The sequence below is a fragment of the Pleurodeles waltl genome, chromosome 11 (genome assembly GCF_031143425.1).
Source record: "Pleurodeles waltl isolate 20211129_DDA chromosome 11, aPleWal1.hap1.20221129, whole genome shotgun sequence".
NCBI lineage: Eukaryota > Metazoa > Chordata > Amphibia > Caudata > Salamandridae > Pleurodeles > Pleurodeles waltl.
In genome coordinates, this window is record NC_090450.1 from 760935061 (window position 1) to 760959996 (window position 24936).

The following is a 24936-nucleotide window of genomic DNA, read 5'->3' on the forward strand; positions in this document are numbered from 1 at the left end:
TTCAAAGTCAGTTTTGCTGGGGAGCAATCAGAATTGGACCACTTATTGAGCTTCCCAGCTGCACATGATTTAATAGCCACCTTTTTATAAACAAATATCTTGTAACTTTTTTATAAAGTGACTTGAATCATAAGAATTTGAATATCCCTGGTGTGAAGGCTTTCGAAATTAGAGAACACAGGCACAAAGAATTCATAAATTCTCATATACAAAGTCACATCAGACATAACCCTAGGCCAGGAGGCACTCTGAAAATTGCTAGCCAAAGTAGGCTCAGGTACAACAGTAATACACGTATTGTCCAACCTTTGAAGCATTTCACCTTTAAAGGACAGCAACAAGGAATTATGATCACTATCATATCAATTATCCACTCTATGTCAACCATTAGTGGCCACAACCTGATGAGTGGAAACAAATAATCGATAACACTGGTGTAATTACCATGTTTAGAGGTTGGAGTCCTATTCTGGTCTGATAGAGTCCTACCATTAGAGGCTCTAAAACCTCATCCCAGACACAGTGCAGTTACCTGAAGGGCACACAAGAACAGAGAGCCTGGATTTTCCCTGATAACCTAGGTATGCCCGAAATCTCATCCTCATAGTCTCAGGGTTCTTTGGTATAGAAAGAGAGTTCAAACGAACAGTTGAATTCACCTACTACTATGACATAGCTGTTCTTCTGTAGAGCGTGTACTTGTCTGTCCAACTAGGTAAGAGTAGAAGACTCTATACCAGAGAAGACCGATCTGACATATACATTAATCACTTCTAGTTTAAAAGCCTTTGGGAAAATTAGCTCAACACCCAAGTTATCAGGAGAGTGGATTTCTATCAATGAGTGGGAGCATTCAATCAATCAGTCAATCAATCAGTCATTTATAGAGCATGCTGCTCACCCGCTAGAGTCTCAAGGCGCTCTAGAGGTGCTACTGCTCGAACAGCCAGGTCTTGAGTCGTTTCCTGAAGGTCAGCAGGTCCTGGGTCTGTCGTAGGTGGGTGGGGAGGGAGTTCCAGGTCTTGACGGCGAGGTGGGAGAATGATCTGCCGCCGGCTGTAGTTCGGTTGTTGTGGGGAACGGTGGTAAGGTTGGCGGAGTGGAGTTGACTGTTGGGAGTGTAGAAGGTGAGTCACTCGTTGAGGTAGGCAGGGCATTGTGGAGTGCTTGGTGAGTTTGGAGGAGGAGTTTAAAGGTGATCCTCTTGTTGACAGGGAGCCAGTGTAGATCTTTCAAGTGGGCTGAGATGTGGTTGCGGCGTGGGATGTTGAGGATGAGGCGTGTGGAGGCGTTCTGTAAACGCTGCAGTTTTTTCTGGAGCTTGCCCATAGTTCCCATGTACAGAGTGTTGCCGTAGTCCAGTCTGCTGCTGATGAGGGCCTGGGTAACCGTCCTGCTGGTTTCAGTGGGGATCCATCTGAAGATCTTGCAGAGCATGCGAAGGGTGTTGAAGCAGGAAGATGAGACGGCATTGACTTGTTGGGTCATGGTGAGCGATGAGTCTAGGATGAACCCTAAGTTCTGTGCGTGGTTTCAGGCGGCTCCTCTCCATCCAGTTGGCGATGGTCTTTATTCCGTCATGGAGGTTGGTGTTGGCGGTGGTGGGTTCCTTGGTGAGTAAGAGGATCAGCTGGGTGTCATCAGCGTAGGAGATGATGTTGAGGTTGTGGGGTCGGACGATATTGGCGAGCGGAGCCATGTAGATGTTGAAAAGGGTCAGGCTGAGTGAGGATTCTTGGGGAACACCGCAGATGGTCTTGGTGGCTTCAGAAAGGAAGGGTGGGAGGTGGACTTTCTGGGTTCTGCTGACGAGGAAGGATGTGATCCAGTCCAGGGCTTTGTGGCAGATCCCTGCGTTGTGGAGGTGTGTGTGAAGGGTGTGGTAGTACGAGGTGTCGAAGGCAGCTGAGAGGTCTAGGAGGATAAGGGCAACAGTTTCGTCTTTGTCGAGCATGGCCCTGATGTTGTACGTTTGCGGCGATGAGGGTGGTCTCGGTGCTGTGGTTGCAGCGGAATCCAGATTGAGAGGTGCCCAGCGTGATGCTGTCTTCCTGGAAGTGGGTCAGTTGGCCGTTGATGATCTTCTTGATGACCTTTGCCGTGAAGGGGAGGGCAATGGGCAGGTAGTTCTTCAATCAATCAATCAATCACTGCATTTGTAAAGCGTGCTACATACCCGCGAGGGTCTCAAGGCGCTGTGGAAGGGGGGATGCTACTGGTCGAAGAGCCAGGTCTCGAGGAGTCTTCTGAAGGCCAGCAGGTCCTGGGTCTGTCGTGGATTGGTGGGGAGAGTGTTCCAGGTCTTGGTGGCGAGGTAGAAGAAGGATCTGTCGGCGGCGGTGGTTTTTCGGATGCGGGGGACTGTGGCGAGGGCGAGGTTGGCTGAGCGGAGGCTTCGGTGGGGGTGTGGAAGCTGAGTCGGTTGTTGAGGTAGGTGGATCCGGTGTTGTGCAGTGCTTTGTGTGCGTGGATCAGGAGCTTGAAGGTGATCCTTTTGTTGACGGGGAGCCAGTGCAGGCCTCTCAGGTGGAGTGTGATGTGGCTGCGGCGGGGGACATCGAGGATGAGTCGGGCCGAGGCGTTCTGGATGCATTGGAGTCGTCTCAGGAGCTTGTTTGTAATTCCTGAGTAGAGGGCGTTCCCGTAGTCGAGTCTGTTGGTGATGAGGGCCTGGGTAACGGTTTTTCTGGTGTCGAGGGGGATCCATTTGAAGATCCTGCGGAGCATACGGAGGGTGTTGAAGCAGGACGCGGAGACGGCGTTGACTTGCCTGGTCATGGAGAGAGTGGAGTCGAGGATGACCCCCAGGTTGCGTGCGTGGTCCGTGGGTTCCGGGGCTGTGCCTAGTGACGTGGGCCACCAAGAATCGTCCCAGGCTGATGGGGTGGGTCCGAGAATGAGGACCTCCGCCTTGTCTGAGTTCAGCTTCAGTCTGCTGTCCTTCATCCAGTCGGCTACGGCCTTCATTCTTCAGTGGAGGTTAGCTTTGGCGGTGTGGGGATCTTCGGTGAGGGATATGATCAGCTGGGTGTCGTCGGAGTAGGAGATGATGTTGAGGTTGTGTTGTCGTGCGACGTGGGCAGGGGGGCCATGTAGATATTGAACAGTGTCGGGCTGAGGGAGGATCCTTGTGGGACGCCGCAGATGATCTCGGTGGTTTTGGAGCGGAAGGGTGGGAGGCGGATGCTCTGGGTTCTGCCGGAGAGGAAGAATGTGGTCCAGGCCAGGGCCTTCTCTTGGATACCAGCGTCATGAAGGCGTGCTGATAGGGTACGGTGGCAGACCGTGTCAAAGGCTGCTGATAGGTCCAGGAGGATGAGGGCGGCTGTTTCTCCTTTGTCCATCAGGGTCCAGATGTCGTCAGTGGCGGCGATGAGGGCGGTCTCGGTGCTGTGGATACTGCGAAAACCGGATTGGGAAGGGTCCAGGATGTTGTTGACTTCGAGGTAGCGGGTCAGCTGTTTGTTGACAATCTTCTCGGTCACTTTTGCTGGGAAAGGGAGCAGGGAGATGGGCCAGAAGTTCTTGAGGTCCTTGGGGTCCGCCTTGGGCTTCTTCAGAAGAGCATTGATCTTGGTGTGCTTCCAGCTTTCTGGGAAGGTTGCTGTCTCAAAGGAACAGTTGATTGTTTTCCGGAGGTGGGGCGTGATGGCTGCGCTGGCTTTGTTGAAGACATGGTGAGGGCAGGGGTCCGATGGGGATCCGGAGTGGATGGAGTTCATGGTTTTAATGGTGTCTTCGTCGCTGATGCTGGACCAGACGGTCAGGCGACTGGTGCGAGTGGTAGTCGCAGGGGTGGTGGACTCGGTGGTGGGTGAGGGGGGGTCGGTGTTGAAGCTGTCGTGGATGTCGGTGATCTTGCGGTGGAGGAAGGTGGCCAGGGAGTCGCACAGGTCATGAGATGGCGGGATGTCGTTGGTGATGGAGCTGGGGTTGGAGGGTTCTTTCATGATGCTGAAGAGCTCTTTGGTGTTGTGTGTGTTGTTGTCTAGGCGGTCCTTGAAGGCGGTCTTCATGTCGGTCCTGATGAGTTGGTGATGTCTGCGGGTGGCGCTCTTGAGGGCTGTGTGGTTGTCTGGTGTTCGGTCATGGAGCCATTTCTTCTCCAGCTTCCGACAGGTGTGCTTGGAGATCCGGAGGTCCTCGGTGAACCAGGCGGCTTTCTTGTTGGTGTGGTTGGTTGTAAAGGTCTTGAGAGGGGCGAGGGTATTGGCGCAGTCGTTGATCCACTGTGTGAGGTTCGTCGCGGCGGTGTCTGGGTCGGTGGGGTCGGTGGGTGGTCTCAGGGCGAGGGCGGTAGTCAGTTGGTCCTCGGTGACCGTGCCCCAGCAGCGGCGTGGTAGCTGTTGGGTGCGGTGGTGTGTGGTGGGTTTTCTGAAGGTGAAGTGGACGCATCTGTGGTCGGTCCAGTGTGGTCCGGTGGTGTGGTTGAAGGAGACGTGGGGGCTTGCGGAGAAGATGGGGTCGAGCGTGTGTCCAGCGGCGTGAGTGGGTGTCGTTACGAGCTGTTTGAGTCCGAGGTTGCCGAGGTTGTCGATCAGGGCGGTGGAGTTGGCGTTGTTGTTGTTCTCGAGGTGGAAGTTCAGGTCCCTGAGGAGTATGTAGTCCGTGGAAGCGAGGGCGTGGGTGAGGATGAGGTCAGCGATGGTGTCACTGAACTGTGGGCGGGGTCCGGGAGGTCTGTAGATGAGAGTTCCTCTGAGGGTGGTGTTGGGGTCGGTGTGGATCTGGAAGTGCATGTGCTCGGCAGTGGTGAGGGTGTCATCGGTGTTCGTTGAGATTTTGATGGAGTCTTTGTGGATGATGGCGATTCCTCCTCCCACTCCGTTGGTGCGGTCTCTGCGGGAGATCTTGTAGCCCTGTGGGATGGCTATGGCGATGTCTGGTGCTGAGGTGGCATTCAGCCAGGTCTCCGTCAGGCGTGCTTGCGAGCGGAGCAGGTGTTGAGGAGGATGCAGCGGAGGTGGTTGGGTTCTCTGGCTGGTGGTGTGGAGGGTTGGATGCTGGTGAATCTGCAGTTCCAGCAGGTGAAAGGCCCCTGGGTGCGTTTCGGGGTGGCCCGGTAGCAGGGGTGGTCTTGTCTGGTGTTGAGTGCGTGGAAGGTGCTTGCGTCGTAGTGCAGTCTGGCGTTGCGTGGGGTGCGGGTTCCAAGGGTTCTGGTGCGGTCCAGGCGCGGACGGGCGCAGACGGGCTTGCCAAACACAGGGGCACAGAATGAAAAAACTAAGTTGCACAGAAACCAAGCGCAGGGGTACAGAAAAAAGTGAGCGAGTAGTCAGGCAGCAAAAGCGGCAACAGAGGTTCAACCCACAGGGGGCTGCGTGGCAGATGGGGGGAACGACCTGCCTGGTGACTCTAGGGTCTGCTTTGTTTTTTTTTAGCAGGGCATTGGCTTCGGTGTGCTTCCAACTCTCCGGGAAGGTGGCAGTCTCGAAGGAGCTGTTGACGATAATACGGACTTGGGGGACGATGATGGGACTTGCTGTTTTGAAGACATTGTGAGGGCAGGGGTCGGAGGGTGAGCCAGAGTGGATGGTGCTCATGGTTTTGATGGTGTCCTCGTCGTTGATGTGGGTCCAGACGAGCAGAAGGTTGGTGTGGCTGGGGTCCAGTGCATCAGGGTTTGTGGTGGCCGCAGTGGTTGTTGGGGTCGAGGTGTTGAAGCTGTTGTGGATGTCTGAGATCTTGTAGTGAAAGAAGGTGGAGAGGGAGTTGCAGAGGTCTTGTGAAGGAGGTGTGTCGGAGCAGGACCTGGGGTTGGTGAGTTCCGTAACGACGTTGAAGAGCTCTTTGCTGTTGTTTGCATTGTTGTTTGCATTGTTGTCAATGCGTTCCTTGTAGAAGGATCTCTTGGTGGACCGGATCAGCTGGTGGTGCTTGCGGATGGCTATCTTGAGGGCGGTGTAGTTGCTCTCTATTTGTTCGTGGCGCCACTTCTTCTAACTTTTTGGGCACTCCCGCTTGGAGGCCAGAAGGTCGGCGGTGAACCAGACCTCCTTAGTGCTGGTGCGGCTGTTGGAGGGTTTCCTGATCAGGGCGAGGGTGCTGGCACAGTCGTCTATCCATTGTCTGAGGTTGAGGGCGTCTGTGTTGGGGTTGGTGGTGATAGGTGGTGGGGCTCGGGCGACGGTGGAGGTCAGATGGTCTTCAGTGATCTTGTTCCAGCTGCGGTGGGGGATCTGTTGTGGGTGGTGGTGTGTGGCGGGTTTCTGGAAGGTGAAGTGGACGCAACAGTGGTCGGTCCAGTGGAGTTCGGTGGAATGGCTGAAGGTGACGTGGCTGCTGGCAGAGAACACGGGGTCGAGAGTATGGCCAGCGGAGTGGGTGGGTGACGTGACAAGTTGTTTGAGACCGAGGTTGGCGTGGTTGTTGATCAGGGCGGTGGAGTATTTGTTGCTGGCGTTCTTGAGGTGAAAATTCAGGTCGCTGAGGAAGATGTAGTCTGTAGAGGCTAGGGCGTGGGTGCTGATTATGTCAGTGATGGAGTCACTGAACTGTGGCCGGGGGCCAGGGGGTCTGTAGACGTGGGTTCCTCTGAGGGTGGTGGTGGCATTGATGTGAATCTGAAAATGTAAGTGTTCGGCGGCATCAAGGGCGTCATCAGTGTTAGTCAGAATTCTGACTGTGTTCTTGTGGACTATGGCGATCCCTCCTCCCGGCCTGTTGGTGCGATCTCTGCAGGTGATCTTAGAGCCTTCAGGGATGGCTATGGCGATGTCGGGTTCCGAGGAGGGGTTCATCCAGGTTGCGGTGAGGAAGGCGATGTCTGGGGATGATGAGGTGAGTAGGTCCCAGAGTTCGACGGCGTGCTTGTGGATGGAGCGGGTGTTGATGAGGAAGCAGCTGAGGTTGTTGCGTTTGGTTCTGGTGTGATGCTTGGTGGCTTGGGGACAGGTAAAGCTGCAGTTCTGGCAGGAGAAGGGTCCGTGGGTGAGCTTTGGGGTAGCTTGGAAGCAGGAGGCAGAGTGGCGCGCCAGCGGGCACCATTAAGAAGGGGATGTGGGAGGAAGGAGCAGCTGGGAGGCAGGAGCGGTAGGCAAACGGGGGCGCGAGGATGGGCAAAGCCGCAGGGGACACAGTGGCGAGAAAGGACAAGCAGGAAGAACAGCTTAGGAGAAGCCGAAAACAGGCAGGATAAGAGAAAAAAGGCAAAAAAGGCTAACAGAAAAGGACAAAGAGGATGAAAAAACTGAGATAAAGCAGTAAAAAAGGCACAAAAGAAAAGACAATTACAAGACAGACACACAGTACTTACAGCAACCACTAGACACCAGGGATGAGGCGCAGACGGTGCCTGCGGCGGTGGAGGGCCTCGAACTCGCATCAGCAGCGAGGGCGGGGTAGAGGGCGCGGACGCAGTCAGGAGGAGCTGCGCAGTGTGGGGAGTGAAACCTGACCTTAAATCAGGTCAGGGGTCACTTTGCACCGCGCAGCGGCTGCCATTAAGAAGGGGAGGTGGGAGGGAGGAGCAGCTGGGAGCGGTGAGCGAATGGGGGCATTAGGGGGTGGAGCCGCAGGGGACGCATCGGCGGGAAAGGGCGAGTGGGATGAATGACTAGTCACCAGGGATGAGGTGCAGGTGGGTGCCTGCGGGTAGTGGAGGGCCATAAAAATAGCAATCCCCCATTAGAACAACTACTACTTCCTATAGATTGGGCCTCTACACTATATGTTAAACAAAATTCCACAAGAATCCGCTTAGTAGCCCAAGCTTCTTGGAATAGGCAGCTGTTAAAAGAATTAATATAAGAGACCCATTCAGGATCTAATCACTTATGACCTACACCGGCCAAATTCCAATAGATAATCCTCAAGCAGGGCAGACCATCAGCCCTATTTAGCCCAAAGCTAACAGGAGACAGTTGCTGGGATCTACTCAATGAGGAATCAATTACACAATTGTCAACAGTCCTCAAGTTCATTACCTCAAAATCCCCTCTGGGTCTCGCATTCCCCATAGCCTCATTGTCAGGCCCTGTAGACACATCAGACTTAGATACGATTGGTAGTCCATCAATTTCATTAAGGTTTGAACTCTGGTCTTCCCGGGTGGGGATAGAAAGTAGATCTCTGTTAGATTCCCACCGGGATTTAGTAGCGGTCACAGCATAGGGCGAGTGGAGTTTCAGTCTAATACCAATAGATTGTAAAGACCTAGAGTTACAAGTGTGCAGTTCAAAGGCAATAATTTCATTAACTAGTATTTTATCTCTCATCTGTAAAACAATAAAATCATAATCAGTTCCTTCCAAGGAGGATCTTTTTGCAATCACAATATCGGATCTAATAATTTAGAGACAGTTCATGTTAAACCTCAGCCAGTACACAGCCTTATTGATCAAGAAAGCCTCATCCTCGAAAGACCCCACTGGGAGAATTGGGATCTTAATCATATAAAGTGTTCCTCCGGAGGATTCTCCTGCCCTTGATGAACATAACTTTAAATCAGTCTGGTCTACAGAATGTGCCCAAGGCGGGGATTTTGCTCCAATGGGTTAAGAGTCACCTAAACAATCTACTTCGCAGGATCGCAGTTAGGACACATTGTTAATAGATCGGGTATCCATGTTCAAAGACGGGTGCCGAGTGGCCAAACCAGATTGTAATTTATCATTATTTCTCAAACTGCACACCTCTGGCAAAATCCCTAATGGCAGCAGCTGCCTTGTTATCCCTGGGGCAATGAAGATCCCAACCCTAGCACTTCTATCTCCCAGGTTGTGAGGAGCCTTCCCTCCCTTCTGACATGAGCACTCACAACTGACTGCAGGGCCACGGCCCCCCATTCATTCTTGAAAAGATTGAATGCAACAGACTCCTAATGTCATCAACTTTGGAGTGTAATAGTCTCAAGTACTCCTCTAACCACAAATGATCTGATGCTCCAACAAGGGTACCCGCCTGAGGGCAGTTCGGGATCTTCACAGTTATTAGGTTTAAACTAAATTTCCTCCAATGGGATAAATCTAGTGGAGAAAGGAATATTAGGACAAAAGCAACTACTGGGCTAAGAGGCATCCTGGGGGGCTCAATAGCCTTTACAGAACCCTCGTCATTTGAACTTAATGTGGAGATTACTTCTGAGGGGGTTGAGACCTCCGAGGTAGATGGAGCATTATGAATAGTTGAAATTTTTCTAATGCCCAAGGGACCCTTTAGTGCTTTATTAAACATTGCAGGGACTTTATTAGTTTCTAATTTATTTTCAGTAAAGGACCCAGGTGCATTGTCATTTTAGGATAGCCTCTATCTCCTCAATTAAGCAGTCAATATCAGTCAATGTATTCTGTACATTAGAAATGGCCAATCCTGTAGTTCTCTTTTGAGTTAGCTCAACTGGCTTAACATTTTGCCCTAACCTAGCTTTCAGTTTTTGTTGTCACTGTGAGGCAGGGGAGGATCCACAACCTTCCTCTTTCCCATCGCTTGGGAAATAAAGGGTGCTAATGATCAAACAGTCAGCAGCAGATCATAACAACTAGGAGGTAGCAGACAATCAGTAGAGGCAAGAAGTATGTAATTAGCTTACCACCACAACTTTACAGTTCTCATTGCAAAGGGTATTGCTCAGCCCGGCCTCCTCTGACCAATGATGGACGAAGACAAACCTGGTCTTGGCCCAGTCCTCATCCGGGCACACGCTCAGGTGTGTCCCATGCACGACTCACGCAGCGGGCTCTGAATGTGCCTTAAGAGCGCCTCCTGGCACAAAAATGACGTGGCCCCACCAGAAGCCGCTGGTCTCAGTAGTCCCATGGAGCGGTGCTCTGGCTATTCCTTACCAGCGGCTCTGGGTTTGAAAATGACATGGCCTCACCGGCTGTCAGTGGTCTCTGTAGTCCTGTGCAGTGGGGCTCTGGATAATCCTTGAGGGTGCCTCCGGGTGTGGAAATGAAATGGCCCTACCAGCAGCTGCTGGTCTCTGTATTCCTGCACAGTAGGGATCTGGATATTCCTTAAAAGTGCCTACGGGCATGGAAGGGACGTGGCCCCAACAGCAGCCGCTGGTCTCTGTAGTCACGTGCAGCAGGTCTCTGGATTTTCTTTAAGAGCGCCTCTGGGTACAAAAATGACGTGACCCCACGAGCAGCCACTGGTCTCTGTAGGCCCTCACAGCGGGGCTCTGGATTTTCCTTAAAAGCGCCTCCGCATGTGAAAAAATGACATGGTCCAACCAGCAGCCGCTGGTCTCTGTAGTAAGGCTTATCTCTCCCTTAGTTTAACATTGGGATTACCTTATTAAAACTCATAAGTGTAATTCACAATTTGGAAGAGATACGTTCTTCAAGTTTGGTGTCTCTGGATTCACAAATTAAAATTATCACCTATGGTGAAGTTGGATTTTAAATTGGAATTCTGCAACTACTTCTTTTGGAAAGTTGGCATTTGGTGCATGCTGCCTGTCTTTGATTTCATGTCTGATGGGGGTGACAGCTGGGCTTTGTGAATTCGTCATAGACAGCCACACACAATGGGAGCTTAACCCCCTGTAGTGAGTCTGGGTCCAGAACAAGAAGGACAGGGCCTCTTTCCTCTTCAAAGGTCTATCTTTGAAGTCATCCCCACTTCAAAGGCACAACTGGGTGTACTGGGCCTCTGACACCACTAACGCAGTGCACTTCTCGACCTGTGGATACCCTGGCAGGACGACGGGCTGTTGTGATGCAACAAGGACTGCCACTCTACTGGACTGCTACTCAGCTGGACTCTTGCTTTGCTGTGCTGAGCTGCTGCCTGCTGTCCTCTTGCCTTGGAGTGAGAAGGAGTGGACTGCATCTCTGCAACCTGGAGCCCAGAGTGACTCCAAGGGCAAGCGGACTGGTCTCCTGATTGTCTCAAGAACATAAAATACTTCCAACCCACCCACCCCCACACGTGGACTCTACCATCCATGAGTCTACCCTGCCAAGTAGCACCACCCCAGTCCTGGACCCTTCGAAATTTGCAACAGCTAAAAGACACATTTCTGCCTCTTCACAGATTGGAACTGGTGCATTGCACCTGATGCGAGTATCAGATAAGGTGCATCGGCATCCTTACATGGATCAAAGTCGACGCATCACCTCTCCCACATGGATCGGCCTCGGCGTATCACCTTTGGAATCACACGTCTGTCAACAAATCAATTATGTTTTATTTTTTGGGGTGCTAGAAAAGGTTCATATAGGTTCAACTTCAGGAATGTCCACTTTGACATACAAGGTGTACATTGCCTTCCAGAGATTCATGGAGCACTGACAAAAACCACTATGTGTCACGGTCTGCACCTCTCTTACCACTGTGGCTTCAGTGCTTGGAAGGACGTCTGGTTTCTTACTGGTTCTGGACTGGCCAAGATAAGGGGGACCCCTTCTAGTAGCCACAGTGCTGTTGACTAGAATAATGCCAAGGCAGACTGTACCCTCCAGAAGGAGTCCCAGAGAAAAACCCCAAGTAATGGGAAAAAAACCTCTATCAAAGGAGTTCCTGAAGAAGAGGAAAAAACAATGAAAAAGCCAAAAATAGAAGTCAATTCAGCAGGGGAAAAAAGCAAGAGCGGGTAGAAAACTGGAAATAGGAGCAAGGATCATCACCAAGACGGAAGTGTTTGCAACGCAAGGAAGGAGGGAACTGCAGTGCTTGTATACCATGAAACAGGAAGTGATAAAACAGGAAAAACGTACAACACCATTTTGGATTGGGAAAAGCCACATACAAATAAATGAGAAAAAAACAAGTAGAAAAGGAAAAAGAACAAGGCATGCTGGGAAGACAACCACCATAGAGGAAGTCAATATGGACAACCAAGAAGAAAGCAGACATGAACGAAGAAAAAGAAGAAAAAAGACGAAAAGAAAAAGGACCCAAGTAAGGTAAGTGGGAAAGGAAAGTCAGGGAGGCTGCCAGGGGCTGCCAGGGGCTGCGGCGTGATCCGGAGCATGAAATGTGCCTCATGGGCCGCATTGCGGCACAAAACACCAAACAAATGCTAAGAAACAGGCCGTGGTGGTTCTAGCATCCCGAAACGCAGACTGCCAGACTGAATTGTAGCTTGTTCTGAAAGATGCAGGAATCACAGATCTCATGTACCTTATATTCAGGATGGCTATCCACAGAAAGAGGAGGAGGACATTGAAAACACCTATGATAAGAATCAGGAACAAAAAGCTTGAGTTGCGAGATATGAAAAACCTTATGTTCCTTCCAAGTCTGAGGTAAACATAGTAAAACAACAATTGGATTCAATAATTGGAGTGTTTGAAAAGGACCATGAAAGCAAGGTTTGAATTTGTTTTGAGAAAAACAAAACGGCAGACATTTGGAAGAAAGCCATACTTTGTCTCCAGGCTGATAAGATGGTGCAGCCGGACGTCGGCTGTCAGCTGTTCTTTTCATAGTCTGTTTAGAAGTCAAAAGAGTGGTACAAATCAGGTCCTGAATATAGCGGAGTCTTCAAGCAAATGAGGTGACCACAGGAACTGGAGGAAGCACATTAGGTCCTGTTGGGAGGTCTTGGGATGGAAGCCATAGGTGCAAAAAAAAGTTGTCAATCTTGTTGCACTATCCACCGTGTTATTATAGGAAAACCTGGCTAAAGAAAGGAAGTCGGACCAGTAGCTTTGTGTGGCATTACAGAAACAACGTAAATACTGTTGTAGTTTCTGATTCAAGCATTCAGTTTGACCGTTAGTCTGTGGATGAGATCCTGATGAAAGGGAGACATCCATGTGTAATGAGGTACAAAAAGCCTTCCAAAAGCATGACACATATTTGGGTCCCCGATCTGAAATTATTACTTATGGAAGACCATGTGGATAAACGATATCTTGCATGAAAATATGCTAATTTCTTTAGCAGTAGGCAATTTCTTTAAAGCTGTGACATGCGCCATCTTGGCAAATGAATCAACGGTTACCATAATGATATGATTCCCTGAAGAATACGGTAAAGAACATAAGAAATCTGTAGACAGGGTGTGCTATGGAGCAGAGGGAACAGGCAAAAGCATCAACAATCCTGCTAGCTTTGTCCGAGGTGTCTTGGTTTGAGCACATATAGGGCATGATGTTACATAGGATTCGGCATCGGATTTAAGTGTAAGCCACTAAAAAGAACGTAGAAGCAACTCCTGCATCTTCTTGATTCCGTGAAGTCCAACCACAGGGGATTCATGACACATCTGTAAAGCCTTGGTCTGTACTTTCTTGGTCGGTAGAAATAGAGAGTTTTGATGATAGAAGTATTCCTGATTCTTTTGCAATTGAGAACTCAAGATAGTCCATTCTTCAAGTGGAAAATATTGGTATTCTGTCTTAACACGATCAACAAAGGACTGAGCAACTCAGATGATTTGACTGGGTTCTATTATTTTTGGAGAGGAAGTGTTAGTGCTTTCTGGATAGTTACGAGATGAAGCATCAGCCACTAGGTTCTGAGATCCAGGAATATAGATCACTACAAATTCATATTGGCGAACAGTTCTTGCTTCAAATGGTTCTTTAGTACCCATTAGGAAATGTCTCTATTCTTTAAAGGCAGTCTTGAGAGCAAGTAATTCCCGTTCTAAAACAGAATAATTGCGTTCGGCTTCTGTCAGTATGCAGGGTAAGTAAAAGACATGATGTTCCAGGCCATCGTCTTCTTGTTTCTGAAGTAAGGCCGCACCAGTTGCTCTCTCGGAAGCATCAATGTCCACTATAAACTTCTTGGTGGTATCCGGGTGCCGTAGGATAGGAGCTTGGGTAAAGGCCCGTTTCAGATTTTGAAAGGCCATCTCTGCACTTTCAGTCCAAACAAATCCTTTCTTCAGGTTTTCTCCTTTGATAGTCTGAGTGATAAAACATTTTTAATGGGCAAAGTCTTGTATGAATTGCCGTTAGAAGGAGAAGAGAGCTAGGAAGCATTGGGTTTTCTGAATAAAAGAGGGAGAGGGCCAGTCCAAAATGGCTTGTACCCTGTCTGGATGGATAGCTAATCCGGTTTGATTGATGCAGAAACCAAGATACTGTATTTCTGTTTTGTTAAATTCACATTTTTCGGGTTTGCAGTATAACTGGTTCTGGCTGAGTCTTTCCAAAACTTGAAGGGCATGCTCAGTATATTGTTCAGGTATGTGAGAGTATACTAAAATGTCATCCAGATATATCACCACACTGTGATTCAATAAATCAGAGAACACATAGTCCATGAATCATTGAAATATTGAGGTTGCGTTTGTTAAACCAAAAGCCTTGACTCTGTATTCATAACGGCCAAATGGAGTACGAAAAGCTGTTTTCCCTTCATCTCCTTCCATGACACGTACAAGATGATAGACACTCCTCAGATCTAATTTCATAAACCTCTTGGCACCCTGGACTGCGTCAAGTCTATCCCTTATAAGGGGTAAGGGATATCGATCATTGATGGTTATCTTGTTCAGTCCACGCAGTCAACACATGGACGCATATCTTTTGATTTTGTTTAGAACTAAAAAAAGAGGAGCCCCAGCAGGGGATGAAGATGGGGCAATAAATCATTCTGTTGATTATCATCTAGGTATTCTTTAACTACCTTCTTTTGTTGTTTGGTCAATGAATACATCTGTCCAAAATGAACCACTTCTCCCGGAATCAAAGGAATGGCGCAGTCATAGACCCATTATGGAGGTAAAACAGGTTTGCCTGGCTTCTGGAATACATCACAGTATTCTTGATAACAGCTTGGTACTCCCTGTATCATGCTAATAGTGCAGCTCATGTCTTTGGAAGAAAGGATTAAACCTTTAGGGGACCAATAAGAGTTCATGGAGTAACAGTTCTGTTGACAAAACTGTGATGATAAAGATATTGATCTTGTTTCCCAATTAATGTAAGGGTTGTGCCGAGTCAGCCAGGGAATTCCCAATATCATAGTATGGTTTGGAGAGGATATTAGATCAAAGGAAATGTGTACCTGAAGTTTAAAAAAATGCAGACAGAGGGTGGGTGTAGTATCCACCACCGGTCGTGAGGGTAGCGGGGAGCCATGAACTGGGTGGACATGTTATGGCATCTGTTTAGGAACTTGTGGTATTCCTCTTTCTTAGGCCCAAGTCTCATCCAAAAATATACGGCTTGCTCCACAATCCAATACTGCAAAAACCTGATCTTCTTGATTCTGGGACCATTGAAGGGTAATAGACGGTATAAACAGAGTTGTGGTATTGTTATTGGAGTAAAATATAGAAGGTAAGTCTACTCCTCCCGTCCCCTTCCTCTTCATAGGGGGCGGGAGCTTCCATTTCCCGTAGGTCTGGAAGGATGGACGGGACACATCCAGATCAAGTGACCAGCATCGCCCCAATAAAGACAAAGGGCCACATGTATGATGCTTTTTGCACGTCGCAAACAGCGAATCTGGCTGTTTGCGACGTGCAAAAAACACTTCCCAATGCACAAACCCAGTTTTGCGATTCAATAACATTGTTACCGAATCGCAAAACAGGATTGCAACTCGCAATTAGGAAGGGGTGTTCCCTTCCTAATTGCGACTCGCAGTGCGATGTAGGATTATTTTGTGACCGCGAACGCGGCCGCAAAACAATAGCAGTTACCACCAGTGTCACACTAGTGGTAACACATTCCCAAACGGGAAGGGATCCCCCTGAGACCCCTTCCCCTTTGTGAATGCCATTGAAAACATTTTGTAATACATCTCGTTTCCTTTAAGGAAAATGGGCTGCATTTAAAAAAAACAAAAAACTGCTTTATTGAAAAGCAGTCACAGACATGGTGGTCTGCTGTCTGCAGCAGGCCACCATCCCTGTGAGGGCCGCCATTCCCAAGGGGGCCGCAAATTGAATATTCATGAGGTGGGCATTTGCGACCCCATTGCGAGTCGCAAATAGTGTCAAGGACACTATCCTACATTCGGATTTGCGACTCGCAAACTGCAAGTCGCTCTGACTCGCAATTTGCGAGTCGCAAATCGGAACTTTACTACATGTGCCCCAAAGGCCCTTTCTTCACCTATCTTCTCTTTCTGTTTCAGATATAGGACCACAGACTAGGTCTATCTGCATGGGTTCTACGTCTGTAGACTTATTCGCCTCAGGATGGACTTCATCAGAACGATGGGCCATGGAACAGGGTATTCCGGACTGATACTGCAATCAAGTATTTCGCCTTTCCATCTTACGTTCCTGCAACCAATACTCTAGGTTCAATGCTTGATCCATCAGTTCCTTCAGGGATTCTAATTGAGGAGAATGCACCAATTCATCCTTTATTTCCTCTTGCAGTCCCCGATGAAACAGAGTTACAATAATGAGTTCCACCCAAGTGGTCTCAACTATTTAAATCGTGTTATGTATTGCAATACATCCTGTTTGCCTTGCTGTATATCGCGTAATGCTTCTTCAACAGCAGCCTCTAGCTCCGGTCATTCAAACATCTGTTTAAAGAGTCTAAGAAAGGCAGTAGATACCAAGGGGGTCGCCCTAGTTAGAGTGGGGCCAGACAAGGCACTGATCAGGTAACCCACCTTGGCTTTGTCAGATGAAAATTGGAAGGGTTGAAAGGCAAAGAAGAGTGTCAAAGAGTCAAAAATTCCTTTACTTTATGTGGGTCTCCGGAATATCGTTGTGACGTGGTAGACACAGGAGGTATATCCATCGGTCGAGAAGTAAAGGCTTGCCGTAGTGCAGTATTCTCAGCGCCAAGTTGTTGTAATTCTTGGTCTTTTTGTTGCACAGTATGAAGCATGGATTGTTCATTCTCTATGACATATTCATGTGGCCCCTCCATAGTCTTGATGCAACACTGGTTTCTTGGGCATTGCAATCTGTCACAGTCTGCATGTCTCTTATTGCCATAGGCTGCAGTACTTAGAGGGACGCCTGGTTTCTTACTGGTTCTGGACTGGCCAAGATAAGGTCGACCCCTTCTAGTAGCTATGATGCTGCTGACTGGAAAAATGCCAAGGCAGACTGTACCCTCCAGAAGAAGTCCCAGAGGAAAAACCCAAGTAATGGTAAAAAAAGAAACTTTATCACAGGACCTCCTGAAAAAGAGGAAAAAACTAAGGAAAAGGCAAAAATAGAACTGAATTCAGCAGGGAAAAAAGCAGGAGCGAGTCGACAACTGGAAATAGGAGTGAGGATCACCACCAAGACGGAAGTGTTTTCAACGTAAAGAAGGAGGGAACTGCAGTGCTTATATACCATGAAACAGGAAGTGATAAAACAGGAAAAATATGCGACACCATCTTGGATTGAGAAAAGCCACATACAAATAAATGAGAAAAGAAAACAAGTAGAAAAGGAAAAGGAGCAAGGCATGCTGGGAAGACAACCACCACAGAAGAAGACAATATGGACATCCAAGAAGACAGAAAACATGAAGAAAGAAGAAAAAAGAAGAAATTAAAAAGGACAAGAGTAAGGTAAGTGGGCAGGGAAAGTCAGGGAGGCTGCCAGGGGCCGTGGCATGATCTGGAGCATGAAATGTGCCTCCTGGGCCACACCGCAGCACAAAATGCCAAAAAGTTTTAAAAAACAGGCTTCAGCAGTTCCGGCGTCTGGAAATGCGGAATGCCGGCATGACTGTGGCCCAAAAAAGGGATGCTGCAGTAGTTCGTGGTGTGACACTATCCTCCATGTTGAGCACCTCTCACATTCTCTTAAGAAAAAACAGATTTGGGGACAAATGAATAAAATATGTAACTTACTGCTACATGTACAAAGGTTTTTATCAGCCGCAAACAGTCTCGATCACAAAATCAGCCCATGTGTGACCTCTAAAAACCATTGGGGGTTGTATAAACCCTATTTTGTGATTTGGTAACCAATTACCAAATCGCAAAATAGGTTTGTGATTTGGTATTAGGAAGGGCCGTGTTGAGGGTGCCCAATCCAAATAGCGACTCGCAGGGGGATATATGAATGTTTTGCAACCAAACTGCTATCGCAGAACATTCACATTTACCACCAACTTCAAGTTGATGGTAAACCATTCGCAAATGGGACCCCTTCCACTTTGTGAATGTGGGTGCAAACATTTTCTAAGAGCAGACAGTGGTCCCACGGTCCACTGCCTACTCTTAAAAAATTAAAAAAAAACTTTTCATTTTTGTTTCTGAAATGCATTCCATTTTCCTTTAAGGAAAATGGGCTGCAAAAAAAAAAGCTTTATTTAAAAAGCAATCAAAGGAATGATGGTCTGCTGACTCCTGCAGGCCACTATACCTGTGATTTCAGGCCAATCTAATGGTTTGCAAACTGTGACCTACCTCATGAATATTAATGAGTTAGGTCTATTTGTGACCCACTGTGAATCACTAAATGGGTCTGAGACACAGTAGTACATCGCTGTTTGCAACTTCCTAATTATAAATCACAAAGGTTCACAATTAAGAAGATAAAAACATGATTCTTTGTACATGTGGCCCTTAAATCTTCAGCTTACCATTTATAAATTTAATGCACCCATCATTACATCTTATAGATGAGGAGCATGTCTACCTCTCATTCTTGAGTTTGCATAATAGCACTTTTGTCCATCCTTTTTTTCTCCATAGAGCGCTGCTCGCTTACAAGCCACACTTTTACAATCAATATGAAAGAACATTTGTAATAAATGTATGCAATTCATTTACTTTATTATTTAACATAAAAGGTAAGCTAAATAAAGTTCTTAACTTTTCCCTATACTTTGCCACAGGGAGACTCGACAGTCGAGGTGGAGATATCCCTATGGTAAAGTATAGGGAGATTGAAAAACATATGGATATGCTAAATATTAATGTAAATTAATTGTTTATATATTTTAAATGTTGGGAAAAACTATGGAAAATAATATTGATTTTAAACCGTAATTCATTATAATATAATAAATAAAATATAATACTGTTTTCATTAATTCCTTCGCTGCCAGGCCTTTTCCCCCTCAGGTGCCAAGCCTTTTTTTGGCTATTTGGGGCAGTTTGCGCTTAGGCCCTCATAACTTTTTGTCCACATAAGCTACCCATGCCAAATTTGTGTCCTTTTTTTCCCAATATCGTAGGGATTCTAGAGGTACCCAGACTTTGTGGGTTCCCCTAAAGGAGACCAAGAAATTAGACAAAATAAAGTGAAAATTTATTTTTTTTCAAAAAAATGGGAAAAAAGGGCTGCAGAAAAAAGGCTTGTGGTTTTTCCCCTGAAAATGGCACCAACAAAGGGTTTATGGTGCTAAAATCACCATCTTCCCAGCTTTCAGGAACAAGCATACTTGAATCAGAAAACCAAATTTTTCAACACAATTTTGGCATTTTACCGGGACATATCCTATTTTTACTATTTTTTGCGCTTTCAGCCTCCTTCCAGTTAGTGACAGAAATGGTTGTGAAACCAATGCTGGATCCCATAAGGCTAAACATTTCTGAAAAGTAGACAAAATTATGAATCCAGCAAGGGGTCATTTGTGTAGATCCTACAAGGGTTTCATACAGAAAACAACAGCTGAAATAAAAAAATATTGAAACTGAGGTGAAAAAAACTGCAATTTTCCTCTACGATTTACTCTGTAACTTTTTCCTGCGATGTCAGATTTTTGAAAGCAATATACCGTTACGTCAGCTGGACTCTTCTGGTTGCGGGGATATATAGGGCTTGTAGATTAATCAAGAACCCTAGGTACCCCAAGCCAATAAATGAGCAGCACCTTGCAATGGGTTTTCATTCTATACCTGGTATACAGCAATTAATTTGCTGAAATATAAAAAGTGAAAAACTTTGTATTTCCAAAAAGGCCACAAGATAAGGTGTTGAGAAGCAGTGGTTATTTGCACATCTCTGAATTCTGGAGTCCCCATACTAGCATATGAATTACAGGGCATTTCTCAAATAGATGTCTTTTTTACACACTGTCTTACATTTGGAAGGAAAAAATGTAGAGAAAGACAAGGGACAATAACACTTGGTTTGCTGTTCTGTGTTCCCCCAAGTCTCCCGATAAAAATGGTACCTCACTTGCGTGGGTAGGCCTAGCGCCTGCGACAGGATATGCCCCAAAACACAACGTGGACACATCACATTTTCAGAAAAGACAACAGAGCTGTTTTTTACAAAGTGCCTAGCTGTGGATTTTGGCCTCTAGCTCAACTGGCACCTGGGGAAACTTAGCAAACCTGTGCATTTTTGAAAACTAGACACCTAGGGGAATCCAAGAAGGGGTGACTTGTGGGGCTCGGACCAGCTTCTGTTACCCATAATCCTTTGCAAACCTCTAAATTTGGCCAAAAAAACACTTTTTCCTGTCATTTCGGTGACAGAAAGTTCTGAAATCTGAGAGGAGCCACAAATTTCCTTCCACCCAGCATTCCCCCAAGTCTCCTGATAAAAAATGGTACCTCACTTGTGTGGGTAGGCCTATCGCCCGCGACAGGATATGCCCCAAAACACGACGTGGACACATCACATTTTCAGAAAGAAAGAGCTGTTTTATACAAAGTGCCTAGCTGTGGATTTTGGCCTCTAGCTCAGCCAGCACCTGGGGAAGCCTAGCAAACCTGCGCATTTTTTAAAACTAGACACCTAGGGGAATCCAAAATGGGGTGACTTGTGGGGCTCGTACCAGGTTCTGTTACCCAGAATCCTTTGCAAACCTCAAAATGTGGCAAAAAAAACACTTTTTCCTGTCATTTCGGTGACAGAAAGTTCTGGAATCTGAGAGGAGCCACAAATTTCCTTCCACCCAGCGTTCCCCCAAGTCTCCCGATAAAAATGGTACCTCACTTGTGTGTGTAGGCCTAGCGCCCGCAACAGGATATGCCCAAAAACACAACGTGGACACATCACATTTTCAGAAAGAAAACAGCTGTTTTTTACAAAGTGCCTAGCTGTGGATTTTGGCCTCTAGTTCAGCCGGCACCTGGAGAAACCTACAAAACCTGTGCGTTTTCGAAAACTAGAGACCTAGGGGAATCCAAGATGGGGTGACTTGTGGGGCTCTGACCAGGTTCTGTTACCCCGAATCCTTTGCAAACCTCAAAATGTGGCTAAAAAAAACACATTTTCCTCACATTTTGGTGACAGAAAGTTCCGGAATCAGAGAGGAGCCACAAATTTCCTTACACCCAGCGTACCCCCAAGTATCTTGATAAAAATGATACCTCACTTGTGTGGGTAGGCCTAGCGCCCGCGACAGGAAATGCCCCAAAACGCAACGTGGACACATCACATTTTTTTAAAGAAAACAGAGGTGTTTTTTGCAAAGTGTCTACCTGTAGATTTTGGCCTCTAGCTCAGCCGGCACCTAGGGAAACCTACCAAACCTGTGCATTTTTGAAAACTAGAGACCTAGGGAAATCCAAGATGGGTTGACTTGTGGGGCTCTGACCAAGTTCTGTTACCCAGAATCCTTTGCAAACCTCACAATTTGGCTAAAAAAACTAATTTTCCTCACATTTTGTCGACAGAAAGTTCACATCAGAAAGGAGCCACAAATTTCCTTCCACCTAGCGTTCCCCCAAGTCTTCCGATAAAAATGATACCTCACTTGTGTGGGTAGGCCTAGCGCCCGCGACAGGAAATGCCCCAAAACGTAACGTGGACACATCACATTTTTTGAAAGAAAACAGAGGTGTTTTTTGCAAAGTGCCTACCTGTAGATTTTGGACTCTAGCTCAGCCGGAAGCTAGGGAAACCTACCAAACTTGTGCATTTTTGAAAACTAGAGACCTAGAGGAATCCAAGATGGGGTGACTTGTGGGGCCACGAATTTCCTTCCACCCAGCGTTCCCCCAAGTCTCCCGATAAAAATGATACCTCACTTGTGTGGGTGGGCCAGGTGCCTGCAACAGAATAAGGCCAAAAACTTGTAGAGATAGAGGGGATAGCACAGCAAGTTGATAAGGACATATTCTTCTTTTATACATCTTTAGGCTGACTCTGCTTTGGGGACCCACACAAGTGAAGTGTCATTTTACTTGGGAGACTGAGGGGAACGCTGGGGAGTAGGAATATTGTGCTGGAGCGGTGATTGTACAAACAAAAGTCAGGAAAATATGCTTTTTTAAGCAAATTTTGCGGTTTGCAGAGGCATCTGGGTAAGAAAATGTTGGGGGATCCACGCAAGCCACATCTCCCTGCACTCCTTGGGGTGTCTAGTTTTAAAAAATGTCTGGGTTTGGCAGGTTTCCCTAGATGAAGGCTGCACCCAGACCAAAAACATAGGTGGCCCCTCCCCCCCAAACACAGGTAGTTTTGTAATATATCATTTTGATGTGTCCACATACATCTGTGATGTGCCAAACACTAAATTGTGAAAAGAAACGCACTTAGGTTATGTGAAAATGACCCATCACCCACCAACCAAGTTGGTGGCATGCTTCATCATCGGGGTCCCACCTGAGACACCTACTGTGTCTCAAGTGTGCTGTGACGCCTGATTACAGCGGAGCAGGTTTTGTCATTTGTACCACACATACTGGTTGGATTTGGCACGAGGGTGAGTGATGGTTCAGTAGATCAAATTTTATTAACAAGAGATTTCACAAAAGTGAAATGCACTGGTAATAACTGAAAGGACAAAAAACTGAACCAATGACTCACAGCTCGTGAGCTGTAATCCACCGCTTTACAGTCCATTCACACACCTTTCATACATGACATGCACAAGACCATTCACTCTGCCAGCCACGGGCCCAGCACAAGACTCGCATTGACAGACAGCGCCCGTCAAGGGCCCACTACTTTCATACACCCACATGCCTGATACAGCAATCACACCAGCTGATGAGTGTATGGACTGGCGTTTGGTTGGCACCGCCAGCCAAGCGCCACCCCACCCACACCGCCAGCCAAGCCCCACCCCATGCACACCGCCAGCCAAGCGCCACCCCACGCACAAAGCCAGCCAAGCGCCACCCCAAGCACACCCCCAGCCAAGCCCCACCCCACGCATACCGCCAGCCAAGCGCCACCCACGCACACCGCCAGCCAAGCGCCACCCCTCCAAAACCCCAGCCAAGCGCCACCCCACCCACACTGCCAGCTAAGCCTCACCCCATGCACACCGCCAGCCAACCGCCACCCCAAGCGCACCGCCAGCCAAGCCCCACCCCACGCACACCGCCAGCCAAGCGCTACCCCACGCACACCGCCAGCCAAGCGCCACCCCAAGCAAACCGCCAGCCAAGCGCCACCCCACACATACCATCCCTTTTTTTTTTTAAACAACAAAGAAACCACTAATCATAAATAAGTACAAAACTACAAACACAAAAGCTCTAACTGAATACATGACTAATGCCAACCGTGAAACTGAACATATAAAAATATAAAACAGCAGTTTACGCTCACAGAATTTCCCAATAATTCTTCTGTGTGTGGTAGCTCCTGAAACAGCCACCCACACACAGCCCAGGGTTTGAAGGACAATCAGGGCAGTACATCCTAGTCTCCTTCCTGATACCTCTTCGAGCACAGACTCTACATCTCTTAGCAGGAAAGTTTTTTTTGGCTGTGGGAGGAATGTGCTCAGCAAAGTGACGATCTTTCAATCTAGCCACATCCTCCACCACTGCTTCTCTAGGAACTCTTGCCTGTTCCAGCACAACAAGGCTAGGTATGATAGACTCCTGAAATTTCACAAATGTCATCCTTGACTCTGGAGAACTATCCTTGAACACAACAAAAGCATTAAAAGTTGCCAAGTGGAACAAGTGAACCGCTTATTTCTTATACCAAACATAAGACTTACGAGCAGCAGTGTAAGGTTCTAACCTCTGATCTACTCTATCAACACCACACATGTGCTTATTATAGTCTAAGATGCACACAGGTTTGCGCACTTCGGCAACCTGACCTCAAACAGCCACAGGTGAAGTACTCTCATCATGGATGGTGCTTAACATGTATACATCCCTCTTGTCTACAAATTTCAGAGCTAGCAGCTCATCATTCCGCAAGGCACTGCACTGTCCCTTCTCAAGTTTTTTACAGACAAGCTCTCTTGGATAGCCTTTCTGATTAGAGCGGATTGTGCCACAAGCAACAATGTCCACTCTGAACAACTCCTTGAACAACTGAACTCCAGTGTAGAAGTTATCTACATATAAATGGTGACCTTTGTTAAACAGTCGTCTACCAAGTTCCCACACAATTTTCTCACTAACTCCAAAAGTGGGTGGACAACCAGAGGGGTCAATATTGGAATCCCTACCAGTGTAGACCCGGAAATTATAAACATATCCTGTACTACTTTCAGACAGCATATACAATTTAATTTCATACCGTGCCCTCTTGCTAGGAATGTACTGCCTAAAAACCAAACGACCCTTGAACAGGACCAAAGACTCATCTACAGATATTTCTTTGCCTGGAACATAAATCTCTGAAAACCGATCTACCAAATGATCAAGGACAGGCCTAATCTTAAAAAGAAGGTCAGAATCAGGATGATCTTGTGGCAAAGCTAAAGCATTATCTACAAAATGCAACATCCGAAGAAGAAGCTCATACCTGTTACGACTCATGATGGCAGGAAATATAGCAGTTGCCATCAAGAAAATAGTAGACCAATATGAAGACAGCGATGGCTTCCTTATCAGCCCCATCAAAAAAGTTAAACCCAAGAACTTTTTCTACTCTTCCAGATTTGTGTGAATCCACCGGCTAGCTCTAGAGAGTGGCCTAAGTCTGGCAGTGTTGTCCCTCAAAAACTGCTCTGCATACAAATTAGTCTGCTCAACAATCTCTTCCAAAAATATATCGTCCATAAACAACTCAAAAAAGTTGACGGGCAAAAGGTTTTCCGTATTAACTCGACACCCTGGAAATCCAGTAAACACAGGCAACTGTGGCTGCTCCATGTTTGGTGCAACTCACGTGTCAGGTCTTCCAATGGGAAGCCTTTCAGCCGCTGGCTCCTGCACCATCGGCACCTCACTGTTCTCCTCTAAAACAGGCCCTTCATCAGCACTGACAGTGGCTTCATCATCAGATGATTAATCTCT